The sequence below is a fragment of the Tachypleus tridentatus genome, chromosome 8, assembly GCF_004210375.1.
Source record: "Tachypleus tridentatus isolate NWPU-2018 chromosome 8, ASM421037v1, whole genome shotgun sequence".
Taxonomy (NCBI): Eukaryota; Metazoa; Arthropoda; class Merostomata; order Xiphosura; family Limulidae; genus Tachypleus; species Tachypleus tridentatus.
The window spans coordinates 13,982,345-13,998,840 of NC_134832.1; the positions used below are offsets into that span (position 1 = coordinate 13,982,345).

At 32.3% G+C, this 16,496-nt stretch overlaps 1 protein-coding gene across 1 annotated transcript in view; it reads left to right on the top strand.

The window, feature by feature from the left end:
* Positions 1–16,496, top strand: part of LOC143258561 (uncharacterized) — a 278,942-nt gene that overhangs the window by 18,537 nt on the left and 243,909 nt on the right. The gene's annotated exons all lie outside the window — the stretch shown is intronic.

Genomic DNA, 16,496 nt, shown 5'->3' on the forward strand with positions numbered 1-16,496 from the left:
TTTAGGAATTTGTAATTAGTTTAAATAGCTGTAAGCTTGCATCTTAACACTTCGATAACAGTAGAAGAGAATGAATGACAGTGTTATAGTTTCTGTTGATCTTTTCATTTTATGCTTAGCAATTATTTCGTTCCTTTCATTACATTTCTAGCCATTTTATTATGTTATGTATATCACTTGTATATCATTTACCTAGCACAAGCCTCCCAGTAGCACAGTGGTATGTCTGCGGACTTACACCCTAAAAACCGGGTTTCGATACCGGTGGTGGGCAGAGCACAGCTAGCCCATCGTGTAGCTTTGTGTTTAATTCTAAACAAACACAAAATACTTCGGATGAATCTTCGATTTATTATGTTACATACGGTACGTATTACGATTTCAAATAACCGACATTTGAATTTAAAATTTAATTGGATGTTAATATGGAACAAATTTATGATATTTGCTAAAAAGATTGATACATAATTAAAGAAAATTACTGAAAGAACTTAAATTAATATATATTTTAATATACAAGCAACGAAACAATTTATAATAACAGTTATTACAAATAATGATTTATATACGAGAGTTTTACAAACTTATAAACAATATTGAGTCTTCTATCTCGTCTGGAACTGAATATTTTATCAGCGGTTCACAAGGAACAAATTAATTCTATGTTAATACATGTGGTGAATTTCACGCAAAGCTAAACGGGGGGCTAACTGCACTAGCCGCCCCTAATTTTGCAGTGTAAGACTAAACGGAAGGCAGGTAGTCATCACCACCCAATTCCAACTCTTGGGCTACTCTTTTACTAAAGAATAGTAAAATTAACCGTCACATTATAACGCCCCCACAGCTGAAAGGGCGAGCCTGTTTTGTGTGACGGGGATTCGAACCTGCGACTCTCAGATTAACCACCTTACCATGCCGGGCCTCATACACAGGTACAATCCATTTGACTGAGAACAAGTAAGTTTTTCACCGACGAAAATATCTAACGTCATCATACAAATACTAACATCCGAAGTTAATTCTCTGAAGTTGAACGATTTATAATGTTTGAAATCTATAAAGTTCCTGGTCAAATATCCGTGCTTTCCCGATTAATAAGCGTTTATCACAATTATAGCTTATGAGGTTTATATTATAATAACTGTAGCGGACCAACAGTATTATACTATCTCCTGGCGCCTCGATTTATAAACTTTAGGTGAGGTTCTGGAAAGCTATAATGTATCTCGAAGGAGTTTTCAATTCATTATGCTACGGACGTTACGTATTACGATTTCAAGTAACTGTAAATTTATGTTTAAAATTTTAATTTAATTGAATGTCAATATGTATTTATGATATTCGCCAATAAAATCGATACACACAAGATTTTCTTAACACAAAAATATTTTAATACACAAGCAATAAGACAATTTATAATAATGGTTATCACAAATAATAATTTATATACAAAAGTTTTACAAACTTACAATTTATACTGAGTCTTCTATCAGGTCTATAACTAAATATTTTATTGACGGTCCAGGTCCACAACGTGTCAGTTCATTTTCAGTTGATATTTTTACACTCCATTTAATCTAGTTAGTTATTTTTTCTTGGCTGGCCTCACGCTGCTTACAAGCTGAATTTTTACAGACGAAGATATTTAATGTCCTCACAGAATTACTAACGTCCGAAGTTAATTTACTGAAGTTAAACAGTTTGTAATATATCAAATATATAAACGTTCCTAGTCAAATATCTGTAGTTTTCTGATGTATAAGTGTTTATCACAATTATAGCTTCCAAGGTTTATAGTTTCCTGACTGTAGCAACCCAACTGTCTCCCTGTTATGATGAATGAACTTTAATGCGAGATTCTAGCAAGTTCAGTTGGCCCAGTATTATTGGTATTTATGTATGTATATATATATATATATTGCTGAATTTTACGCTCAAGAATTTTCTATAAATGTAGAGAACAGGTGGGACTTTCGCCATGCATATTTAACATTGCAAGTTACATGCATCTCTAAATATGCATTAAAATGAAATAAACATAGATTTTAAATAAATAGTTAATAGTAAATCGTTTACAACATATATGTTGTGAACAATACATTAAATATAATACATTATCAAAGAATTATACAACTTCACAAATAATAACAGTAAATGACACAATCAATACAAATAATCCCATGATCATAAAATTACATAGCAAGTAAAAGTGTTTAAACACAAATTTTTTTCTTTTAGGATCAACAAAATCAATAGTCACATATCTGAGATTTTTTTCAAAAGCTGGGTTAGGAATTTTCTGGTTATACTTTCCAACCAATTGAAATGTATGACAAGTTTTACAAAACCGAGAAAAATCTTGTCTGGTTTTTGGCCAAACGAAATCTCTTATAATTTTGTTACATGTCTTTTTGACACTTGAATGACCTCCCGTAGGGAGTTTTTAAGAACATTTCAATATATCAGAACAATAAGCTTTTGGAATAAAGATATGATAAATAACAGTCCAGTCCTCTGAAGTGGCACATTTACTGGTCTCCATTTTCTCATGAGCACCCAATTTTTGAAAAAGTAGCAATTCAGAACTTTCTCCACTTCATATTTGGGAATGCATATTTAAATAGTGACGAGCTCTGTGGATCCTTTTCTTGCTCGGCGATCATTTTACTTTTAGCAAACGGAACTCTGCCAGGTGAACCAAATTCTTCACATTTTTCATTGTCACTCAATGATTAATTGCCAATAGGGCAATTATTCACAAGATCCCTCTAATATATAATATCGTCCTCTGAATACATGTCTGTCATTTGTTTTGAACTTAATTTATTAGACTGAGCTCGAGCCACAGTACACGAGGGAAACACGGCTAGTTTCTTCTCAACAACAACATCATCCTTAGATGAAACACCGATTGGCTCACTGACCATTTTGAGTTCGGAAACAACTTTTCCCCCAGCCAAATCGCTTCCCAACAATAATGATATATTTTTAACTTGCAAAGTAGGTCTTACTCCAACCACAACTGGTTGCGAAACCAGGTCTGATGTTAAATAAATGTTGTGAAAAGAAGCCACCTTCAATACCCTGAGCAATAACAAAACTCGAACCTAGAGGCAGTATACCTCTAACAATAATGACTAAATCGCCCAGTATCATGTGGAACACGTATGGGTATGGAGTTAGCAGTATCATTTGTCAAACATAAAAAATGCAGAACAAACAGATACAAAACGTCTAAGTTCCTACCTAACAACATTAGCTAACAACAGTTTAACAACATCAGGTGATCTGGTGAAATTGCGTCAATATATGGACACGAATGAACACGCTCAATGTTGCCTCCTTTTCTTTTTCAAACATTAACAATCGGATATAACATGACCAGGGTTTTTAACAAAAAAATGTAAGACAGGCCTTTATGATATTGTTGAAGTTTTATTCTGACTATCAGAAGATTTCGAAGTAGAGAAGATGGAGGTGTTTAGAATATTGGTATATACATTGTTGATTATTATGCTCGATAATCTTCTACAAAGTTAGAGAACATGCGAGACCTTCGCAATACATGTTAAGAATATAAGTTGTATACATTTATAAATATATATTTAACTAAAACCAACATCGATATTAAAATAAATATATATCAGTAACTCCGTTACACTACTAGTAACTTAAAAATCATAATTCTAGTGTAAACAATTTATTGTTACCCCTTGCAGTTAGCTTTCTTTCACTGATATGTTGAAACAGGAATTTCCAGACAATAATAAAAGATAAATATTACGGTTTGACCCTCACTGTATTTAGAAGTTGGTTATAAATACAACCTTTCTATGTCTATTGACACACTGCATTAAAAAAACAACAGCAAAACAGTAACGAAAACTTTTTAAAAAGGAAGTAAATATCGGAATGGTTAATATCAATCCTTCTAAACAATATTAACAAGATAGCAGAGATGGCACTTATATCATACTTATATAATAAAATAGGCACGCAGGAAGTAAACTTTAATAGACAAAAATAGGATAAATTATACCCAATTGTGACTGAATAGTTTTATATGTATATTGCTATTTATTAATTCTCTCCTCTGCTATTATTTATGGATGATGCAAATGCCATCCCTACTATCATGTTTGCAATGTTTTATAGGATTAATATTAGCTATTCCTATATTCACTTCTTTTTTCTGTACTTGTTACTATCTAGACTCAATATGGTAATTCACTAAACTTCTACTTTTATGAGATGTTAAGTAAAAACTGGTAGTATATGTTTAATCCAACACAATTAAGTTTCTTAAATAATTTTAATGTTACTCTTACAGTTCATTAAACACTCAAGTCTCTCTGTTAACTAGAAACATTTCTGTATTTAAATTGTATAAATTCTTTCCCGAAGTTTCCCTAACATTATCTTTCAAAGACTGTCAGAAAATGCTATTTTCGATTAAATATTTATTCATTTATAATATATATAGCGTCTAAAATACTACTATGTCTGTCGTTTCTGACCTAGCATGGTCTGATAGTTAAAGTGCTCGACTTGCAATTAGAAGATCGCGAATTCGAATTCCAGTCACCAAATATGGTAGCCCTTTGAGTCATGGGGGCGTTATAATATGACGATTAGTTTCACTAGCCGTTGGTTACAGAGTAGCTCAATAATTGGGGGTGAGTAGTGTTGACCTGCTGCCATTCTTCTAATCACTGCTAAATTAGGGAGAGATAGCCTAATACACCCTGGTACTGATATGGCAGATGTAATGTGTTTGACATGTATAATGTCTTTCTTTGCTTTTACTCTTAAGGTCTTAGAAATACAAACCATTAAACGTTGACACCATATGATTACACCTATCAGCTTAATTTTTGGCATTTAATTACCAAAATTACACGTTATTGGCCAAAAATACTTTGAAACAAAGTAATTTACTGGTTGATAACTGCTCGTAGAGAAAAGAAAAATGTTGACTACAATCATTTGGGTTTAAAATCGTTTAAATATGAACACCTCATCAGCTTGCTCAATTACGTACATCCTTTTATATGAGTCCAATACAGCATATTCTAAAACATTATATACAATTTTTTTGTAATGGGTTAGGTGAAATACTGTAATACGAATATGAAAGAAGATGCGTGGAAAACATATGCTGGATTAATTTCTCAAAGCTTTAACTGTAAAATGTTTAATATTCATGAGTGTTGAATGAATTGAAGATGTAGTGATACGGATAGTATACATTTCTACAGTTCACTCTCTCTTTTTTTTTCTCCTTTACTAAAGTAAATGTTATAAAGTTCTCAAAAGAGGGCGCTACATTCAGTATAGTTGATTCAGCTTTTACTGGAGCTGCCTTTCGATGGTGAATAAATATTTAAAATATCATAAGTTAATACGTGATAAATTATTTTTAAGTTAAAATTTCAAGTTTAATAGAATACGTTTTACATCAAGTGAATAAAGAATTAAACCAGACTATAAATAACATAAATGACATAAGTATGTGGCATTCAATATGATTAGTGTATAGCTGAGTTATCGGAGCACTGGCCCTCTTGTTCAAAGTGGTACCAAGAATTTGTATTATCAAATATTCTATGTTTGTTTAAAATTTATTACACAGTTTCTTATATATTTAACGACTGTGATAGAGAGACTAATGGATATTACATTTAGTTTAAGACATATTATGATAACTTTACATTTGATTTAAAAATATGTAAGTGAAGATATTCTAAGTCTCCTCGACGTTTTAAAACCTACAACTGGTTGTTTTTACAATTAACTTATAAACGTTTTTAAAACATCATGATAAAAACGCCGTTGTTTGAACTTCTGATCAGTGAAAGTGCTGATATTATAGATTGTACTATGTTAATTCAGAACAATAATAAGTTGGGTTAAAATAACACTACAAATTATAGTAGGTTCTCAGTATGACCATTGTTACATACGCTTACATTTACCCTCGTTTCAAGAAAAGATAGATCACTTGTCACGTACGCTTGTAATTACTCTTGTCTCGTGATTATATGGGACATAAGTTTTTGTTTCGTGTATAAAATTGATGTTATTGCAACACTGAAGGTCTGAATTTTTCACGTCACAGATTTTTATATTTTGCAATAGTGTTGAAACATGTATCGTGTCCCACCATCGATAAAATTCCTCTTTATATTTATAAATCGTTGTTTGCTAACCTATTATTATTATACTAGCATAAAATGCTTCTTTACTCAGGTACTAATGTCATTGCTAGAAAGAAGCTATGAACTTCTAATGTTGCGTACTTATATATTTTGTGTTACTTTCGTGACTACCAAGAACATTTAATTTTGCTTCATTTTATGATGTATTCTCTTTTAACAGCAGAATTAGTAAACACTCTATGATATTAATTGTTATTATAATTTACCAAATGTAACATTTTCTACAAATTAAAGTGCCCTTTAATGTTTGATCGTCGCTTTAATATAAAAAGAAAAATTAACATATCTGCGCAAAAACACGTATTTGACAACGTATAAGAAGAAAATTAAAGAAGCCATTTATAAAGTCTAAACCAATATCATAAGCCATAATGTGAAACAACTTTACCAGAATGGGCATGTGTTTTAAACTAGAATTTATTATCGTCCTGTTCCTTACAGTTCTTATTAAATATTATTAAACTTATGGCTTAGAATAATAAGTGCGAAACATTTGCATATCTAGGTAAATGTCAGTTAAGGTCAATTATTGTAATTTGGGATGCTTAGTAGATATCAAAGTTCAGTGACTCTTTTGTTTCTGTTTTCTGTCTGTATCATATGCACATCCATGTGAACGTATAAACATAATAGCTATGTTTTCTGTTTAGCTTTAAACATAATGAAAATGGTTGATTGAGAAACTCATTAACTGTATACTGTATGAAACGAAAACTAGAATGTTTGTTACGGACACTAACATTTGTGTTTCTACAAAATTAGGGAACATTATATAGCTTATGAGTGTTGTACGACATATAATGTTTTCAAGAAAAACGTTCAGAAATGAGTTGTTTAGCAGTAACTGTTAAGTTAGAAAAATGTTACAGAGGTTTCGGTTCTTTTTCTAACTTATTTTTTGGCAGAAACATAGTATACTAGTATTGTGTGTATAAATATAGTCATAAAGGCTTTTAGTATTATAGAGAATTGCTAATAAAATACTTTTGAATGCTTTTTACTTTTCAGTAATTATTGAAATTGTTTTTATTAATCTTCGGATAAAATATAGTAAAAACAAAGCTGAAGCAAATGTATTTACATATGTTTATACTAAAGTTATACAAAAATGTTTAGAAGTGAGTAATTTTTCGAGATTTGCGACTGTAACGTAAATCACTTTCATGTATCAGCCCCCAAATTATAGTCTCCCATCATGTTTTTGTTATACGCTCCTTGGTAGCAGCGTTCAAAGTCCAGTATATCTTAGTGGAAGCGCTCGCCTTGCTTCTCTGAGTATGCTCCCATGTTCTCCTTGAAGTTATCAAGATGAACGTCAAGGATATGGAGTTTCAGAGACGTCCTGCAGCCCATTTTGCCGCAGTTCTTCACCAGAGCCTCAACCAGTTCCACATAATCTTTGGCCTTGTGATTGCCCAAGAAGCACCGAACCACTGCGACAATGCTGCTCCAAGCTGTTTTTTCTTCCTACTGAGCTTCTTGGGGAATTCTGAGCACTCCAGGGTCTTCTTTATTTGTAGTCCAACGAAGACACCAGCCTTGACCTATGCCTCAGACAGCTTAGGGAAGAAGTCTCGAAAGTACGTGAAGACTGCAGACTCCTTATCAAGAGCTGTGACAAATTGTTTCATAAGACATAATTTTATGTGCAATGGTGGGAACAACACCTTCTGAAGGTCCACTAGTGGCTTACACTTGACATTGTGACTTCTCACAAAAAACTCGACCCGTTGTGGCCAGTAGAGCGCTTTTGTAGAGCGCTGCAGTGTCCCTATTGTCCCAAAGGCAAAGATAACAGGGAAACTTGGTAAAGCCTCTTTGGAGACTCATCAGGAATGTCACCATTTTGAAGTCTCCGATCACCTCCCAGCCATACTCATCATACTTCAAGGCTTTTAGCAAGGCCTTGACGCTGTTGTATTCCTCTTTGAGGTGCACCAGAAGATATTTAAATTTTAAAAGGTCTGAAATTTGTATGATATAAAATCTTACTTTTCGAGCAAGCAAAAATTGTCCGTCTTACCTTCTAGAGTTTTTTTTCAGTGCTCGCAGGTAGAATGAGGTGCTCAGGGTTTGTCTTCATCCCCCACAGGTATGCCGAAATATGTCTTGTGGGCTTCACACATTTTAGCAGATGTTGTCACAGAGTACTTTTTCGCTCTTGTCTTGATAAATTGACCACATACATAGCAGAATGCTTGCAGCTTCTTGATACCACCTCTGATAAAATCAGATAGGTCTGTGTGTTCACTTAGGCAGCTAGAACTAAACTGAATTGGTGAGCCCCTGTATATATGTATATATTACTATGGAAAGTTATAGAAAATTCTAAAAGATTGTTGAAATTCTCGTAAGTTCTACAACATTCTAGAAAGTTCTTTAAAATTCTCTATCAGCTAATCAGCATTGAATCTACCTGAAATGTTCTGGAAAATGGATGAGTTTGAAAATTTCATTACCAAAATCACAGAAGCAAAGTTTGAAGAGAAAAATAGGTCTTTTCCATTTACTTTAGACATAAGCAATTGGGAAATAACATTTTCTGCCCAGGAACAAGAAAAGTAAAAAAAAAATTGTTACATTGTATTATTAGTGACAAAGTTAGCCGTAAAATATTGCATAACAATTTGTATTTTCTGGTCGTATAGCAGTTTATTATTCTTTGAAATATACTATAGTATATTTGGTTATGCATAAAATTAATAATGGAGAACATAGAAGTTTTGTAAGAATGCTAGAAATAATGGAAAACGATCGTATACAAATAAATAAAATACTGAAGATAAAGAGTATATTACATGTATATAGACGTTAGAAGAAGTGGGAACAAGAGTAGCATAGTTGTTAACCGAGTAAAAAATAAATATATGATGAGCACGTCTGTGACCTAGCTAAAGTGGATTGATAAGTCGACTACATATTGATATGAAGTATAGAGTAGTATATATTTTCTGTAAAGTCATGATTTACGCCATCTTTCGGTAAACTAGGAAAGTAAGTATAAAATGGCATACGTGTTGTTGTTTTTGTTTTTTTTCTTTACGGATATAATCGTCACTAATTATATCTCTCTCTGTATATATATGTGTATGTATTGTAAGCATGTGCCTGGATAAACAAAATTTAACTAATAGTTAAACATAATTTATATATTAAAACATTTTACAGGTAAAATACTTAGAAACTGTAGTACACCTCTCTTTCAACATCATTGTGTGTATTTCAGATTTCATGTCTGTACGTGTGTATGTGTTCTGTGTGTATTTATTTGTTATTTAGTAATTCGTCATTTTCAGGTAAACATGCTTGATCTTCAAATGTAATAATGTCGTTGTTGTTTTACAGAAACAAAAACACTATAACGAAATAGTGTAGACAGAGTACGATTTATGAAATCGACAAAAGAAAAGTTTGAAGTATTTTGACTTTTTAACTTACGTTACAAACAAATTTCTGTGTTCATTCAGGGTGAGGTTCTGTATACGTACAATTAAAATCAACCACATACACTCATAATACTCATATATGTGTGTATAGATGCTTATATGTTCGTGAATAAGAAACATTCAAAATTGTTTTGGCCTTTTGAAAGTTTTACTCGGATAAATTTTAATAATGATATTAACAACACAAAACAATCGTTTCTATTTCTACAATATCTACAATATATTCTGGCTATAAGATATAAAAACTGCGATAAGAGAATAAAGAAAATAAGAAACATTTCATTGACGTTCTTTTTCTACAAGGTTTCGCTCACTGTACTTCAGGTTTCAATACTCGGTAAGATTTTCGTCTCAACTGGCTACAAAACACCTAGTGGAGTGAAAATTAAACCTAATGTTGCCTTTGATTTTTAAATCTACTATTTGTTCAAATATTTTTCCCAATATGTTATGGACATTATGAGAGAGAGAGGTGCAGGGAAAACGTATAATTTATAAATATAAGAACGACATTATGAAAGTTTGCTAAAGAAATACATTCAAATGTAAACTGAAGGGAAGCAAACATTGATTTCTTAATTGCCTCTTTTCTTTGTGATGTTCGTATCAAGATGATTATGTGAAATTTTCTGTAAACTGGCACATTAGAAATAAAGGTTTAATATTAGAGGTACAAAATCCTTTGAAGTCGCTTTTGGATGTTTCCATACAGATAGCAAAAAAGAAACATGTTAACCAACATTTTAATTACAAAATCTGCGTTATGATTATATTTTTTCAGCAGTCAACACGCAGTTAAAGATAATTTTACAAAAATAGTGCACAACATTAAAATGTTTTGCATTTTTCCTTCCAAGGCACATCTCTAAAATATCCACTGCAAGAAATAAATAAATTACAATCATACTTTTTAGTGAAACAAAAATGAAATAAAATAAAACACAGTCTTGAAAGGATAATGAACCAAAGTTGGAAAAGACTGAGAGTAATGAACAGGGACAGTTTTTGTAAAGCCTAGTTTTACCAAAGAATGTAGTTAGAAATAATTTGTAATTATACGTGGAACAGGAATCCAGTATGTTTTGTTTAAAAGACCCATTAACTGCTAGCGATTTACACTGGCTTAGAATTTAAAAATCTCTGTCTTTTTACACGTCCTACTTTTTTCTCACCTTTTCCACTTTTAATCACAACGAGCCAAGGACTCGGAAACCCTAGTGGTAAAGTACGGTAACATGAATAAGAACTATTTCATTTGTATGCAAACAGCGTATTCAGACTTTAATAAAGCAAGGAAAGCGTTCTTTTAAATGTCTGAGTTAGCATTCAGATTATAACTTTAGAATACACCCTCTCAATTAAGATAAATAAAAAAATGCTTTGTGCTTGTCACGTGCAACGCCTACCCTATGCAGAGAATAAACGAACGTCAGGATTTAAAAATTGCATAAGAATTAGATACATACCTTAAATATAAATACTTAAAATGATAAAAAAAACTCCATCTTGTTTAGGATGGAACGAGTTCAAAGTCTTGTGGAAAACTATATCACAGTGAGACGCATTATAATGTGAAAAATAAACATGTTATGTAAGTAAAGGCATCAGACATGAGGATTTTTAAGGTATTTTAACTTTTAAGAAATAATAGAGGTTACGATCTCATAAATACACGTAAATGATTGGAAAACATGCAGTAAATATTTAAAACTTACAAACAACACATGTTGAATAGTTTTTTAACTAACTAGTTGCTTGGAAGAACTTAAAAGCACAAAAGATAAATATTTTCGTTCCAGAACATTTTAATTTTCGAAAAAAAAGAATATAAGCTTTTACCCGAAAAATATGAAAATTTAAAATATGAAATGAGTAATATAAGCAAGTAAAAAGCAAAATGAAATTAATCATACGAACTTCTTGAAGTAAAGAAGTCATTTTAGATATAAATGAAGCTGAGTTTTTTCTACAATATCTGTAAATGTCTCTCTCGTTCGACTTTTTAGGACTGAACATTTAAATGACCATCGTGACTAACAACTGTTGCTTTTCTTCCATTGTTTGGCTGTAATATTATTTGTTGCAGCGTCTCAAGAGAAGAAAAACGCTTCTCAGTGAGTGAGTGAAGAAAAAAAAGATGTTAGGCTTGAATAATTGGTTAATGGTCATAGAAAGTGATTGGAGTGATTTTGAGCTATTTCTGCACTTGATTCGGTGGTGGTTTAGTGATATTTCAGTGGTGTGGAAGTTTTGAGTTATTTCTACCCGTGAGAGAGTGAGGGTTTTTAGAAATTACTATGACAGAAATACAACTTTTATTTTCAAATATTAAGTCACTGACTGCTAAACAAAGGTTTGGACCCATAGCATCTCTTGAAAGTCGTTTTAGCTGTTAACTGTAAGGTTACTAAAAGAGTATATTCTATATGAATGATTTCAAATAAAATTGAATAACGCGTACGAACAATTAAAAATAAGCTTTCAGTTTATAAAATTTAGTATTTTGTAATCACAATTTAAATAAAGTCCAGTAACAGACTAGTCCAAAACTAGCTTCCAAGTCACAAACCTCAGTATGCTCTTTAACTCCAATTTCAAATGGCATTCACTGACACACATACAATTAATCCAAAACTAGCTTCCAAGTCACATAGCTCAGTATTCTGTAATCACAATTTAAGTAATAAAATACAGTGGCAGACACAAATAATCCAAAACCAGTTTCCTATTCACATAACATAGTATTCTGGTTAATCACGATTTAAGATAGCATCCAGTGATGGATATATAACAATCAAAATGATGCTTCCGTGTTACGTGACTTACCATTCTTAAAACAACATCTAATGAAATAGAGAAGCTGAAATATCTTAATCTTTCGCTCATTCTGTAAGATGCAAACAACAGTCACAAAAACAAGCATTTGCTTTGGAAGCGAGTAAAATATAAGAAAATATACCAGCACTTGAGCATCGGACAACGATTTTTCATGATATACTATGGTGTATACTATGTGTTTTAAATGTACGTTCAACTAAATGTTTTAGATTTGCTGTGCATCTAAGCTTTAACATGAAAAGCCATATTTGCTTAAGATCGGATAAAAAGTAGATGAATATGATGATCCAGTCATTCGCTGTTATCCTTCTATAATACATTCCTCTGGTTAACATGGACTGCCGTTTTAATTTTATGTAATTAATTGCAATTTAATTTAATTATTACTTCATGAATTTGTATCGCTGTCAAACATTTCTCTACGATCATGACCTAACATTTACATAGTTTACAAAACAGTTATCTTAACGAACGGAAGATAACTCAGACCTTAAATTATGTGCCTTTAAGAATAAAACAAAGTTGGCCTTATTTTTCTTACCACTCTGCAGGTGTACACGTGTAATGTTCTGAAAGCCTAAGGTATGTTCTTAGTACTAAAGTTATTGTGACCTAGAAGTAAGTAAAAGAGCCGACAATTCCTTAGACATGGCATAACAACGCCTTTGGCTTTTGGCTATTGCACTGTCTAGCCTGTGACATCTCACTTGGAGAGTTAATGATAAAAACGAACGAAATATTTTAATCAAGTAGAGAAGGAAAACAAGGAAATTCTGTTGAATGTTTGAGCTTTTGGTACAAAACATTTGTTGTTGTTGTTTTAGTATTTGAAATTCTGTATTTCACACTTTACTATTGTTAAATCAATTGAATGTTTAGAAATATTTATTGTTTTTTAAATACAAAATAAATTGTTTTTCTAATAACTCGAAATGCCATCGACATTTGAAACTGTAATGAAATACATAACTGACAATATGATATATATAACTGTTAATAAAAAGTATGTAGAAGAAACAGAACACGTATACATAAGAAATGCGTAAAAGTTTTGTAAAAAGAAATATTACTTACGGCCTGAAATTTGCTATTAAGTGAAGATACAATAAAATAAATGACACGTTAGTGTGACTTAAGTTTACATATAGATAATCATTTGTCACCACTATTAACAAGCGTAAAAATTCAAGAGGTTAAAACAATAAATGCTATGTTTCGTGTGTGTTTTGGGTCAATAAAATACATTAGATGGACACAAATGGAATGTATCGTTGTTACTTTCTCGTAGAATAAACTTAGTGGTTCTTGCAACACATTTTAACAAAATATGTATCAGACTACATTTTATGAACAAAAACGTAACAGCTGATCATCGTGTAGCAAAGGTATTTTTCCACATATTTAGAGCCAGGCTAATAAGGAGAAGTACCAGCCTTCACTGGTACTGGCTAGGCTAGTGGGGAGAGGTACCAGAGGTAAACATAACTTTTTTTCTGTAATAATGGAGTATTTGTCTCTAGCGAGAGAAAAAATAGCAGAAAATGAAATGTTACAATAATCTGTTCTGATAAACGTATTAAATAAAAACAATTTGTAGTTCGTGCTTCTTCAAAAACAAAAGTTATACGGCATGTTCTATATTTACATATTTTGGTCTGGCGGATAGTGTTGTTACATCATGTTTCAATGATGCAATTCTGCGTAAGCAATACTTGAAAATACCAAATGTAGTGTTTACCATAGCACTACTTGAAGTGGTGGACGCAACTTTTGTATGAGCGTGGCTTGGTTTAGAGAACACAGCTATTATATGAGAGATGCTTGGACGCAATTGTTACATTAATACTTACTTCTTGGAATGGTGGTTTGGTTCCTTGGCTTTTATTTGCGTAAAGAACTAGGCTATTCGAGCCTTATAATGATGTACAGTTGTTGTTTTTTGTTTGAGCTTTGCCAGATCTGATGAACACGGTTATTCGTGACTCGAGAATGATTCATGGAATGGTGTAGATAATTGTTGTATGAGCTTTAATTGATCTAATAAACATACTTGCATGAATGCTCCTTGGAATGGTGTACATTATTATATGAAGTTTACTTGGTCCGATAAACACAGTTGTTACATAAATGCTTCTTGAATTGGTGTAACAATTGGTATGTGGGTTTTGCTTGGTCTGATAAGCACAGCTGTTACATGAATGCTTCTTGAATTGATGTATACAGTTGGTGCGTGAGTTTTGCTTGGTCTTATTAACACAGCTGTTACATGAATGCTTCTTGAATTGTTATATACAATTGATGTATAAGTTTTGCTTGATCTAGGGATGCGAATTGTAGATAGAATTACTAGGACTAAGAGTACTAATCACTCAATGAAAGTATTTATATCATTACGAAACTTGCAGAACTGAATACTGTTAACAGTTGGATGGAAATATATTAGTATTATAAAAATGAGAAAATAATTAATATCACGTATTTAGCTTGTTTATATAGCTATAATATGTCATAAAGCAGTTTTAAAATATAAAAAATGCACATTTTGTTTGCATTTGATGTTTTCATACAATGCTAATACTGATGTGACTGTAAACAAAGTTTTCTGTAGTAAGGGCCCGGCATGGCCTAGCGCGTTAAGGCGTGCGCTTCGTAATCTGAGGGTCGCGGTTTCGCGCCCGAGCCGCGCCAAACATGCTCGCCCTCCCAGCCGTGGGGGCGTTATAACGTTACGGTCAATCCCACTATTCGTTGGTAAAAGAGTAGCCCAAGAGTTGGCGGTGGGTGGTGATGACTAGCTGCCTTCCCTCTAGTCTTACACTGCTAAATTAGGGACGGCTAGCACAGATAGCTCTCGAGTAGCTTTGTGCGAAATTCCAAACAAACAAATTCTGTAGTAAAATATATGCACAACTTACTAAAATACATAACGAAACTTAAATATATCAGTTCTCTTTTCCAAATATTTCCTTAAATCATATTGATTATATAACATTTTCTCGTGATTCTTTTTACTTGAAACGAATGAGACGGTCCAAAGCTACAGTGTATTCAAGCATTCACTTACTTGACTCGCGTTTTTAACCAGCAGTAAATGAAATTACTTCTCACATCGATTAACAAAGCCGTGTGACGATTCCCTGATAAATGTGCATGTCATTACTAACATATATATTTATTTAACTATAAAATCATTGTAATAGCTTTTCTAGGATGAAACGAACTACATATTGAGAAAACGCGGAGCGACAGTGTGTGATTTTGAAGACCCAATTGTTAAATCCTATTAATGTAGTCAACCCTTGGAGATTATTTAAATGAAAACTTTGATGAACTGATTCATTATATTTAATATGCGTTACTGAAGGCAACAATATTTAATTCATTGAAATGTTCTTGTGAAATGAAACGGTTTTGTCTTGAATGTCAGTTTGATGAGTTTGAAGTTTTTATCTTGTAGTCATTTGTTTTTTGAAAGCAGTTCCTAGGAAACACTTAACGAAGTCGATAAAATATATAAGGTACAAATTACAGCTTTATAAAATCAAATAACAATAAAAGTTTGCTTTCTTACTAACCCAATGGGCTATCTGTGCTCTTTCTTCCATGGGAAATCGAACTCTGGACATTAGCGCTAATCTCTCCACGACTTGATGGAGTGAGGTATTAAAACAAACCGAAGACACTGTACACATGTTAATTTTAACTAAAGACACCGTACACGTGTTAATATTAGTGAAGATGGAGATCAAAAGGGAGGTAAAATTATTCACGACACACTTGTAAGAATAATTCGAAAAAAGACCAGACACATAGAGAAACATTTATTTTAATAAACACACACGTCAAGGTTTCGGGAACAGCCATTCTTAATTTTGAGCTGCTGTCCAGAAAACAGGTCCACCAATAAGTAGTCTGCTTGCTACTCGTAGCAGAATATTAACTATAACAGTTATTACCTACGAATCTGATAGTGAGGGGCATGTTATGTTCA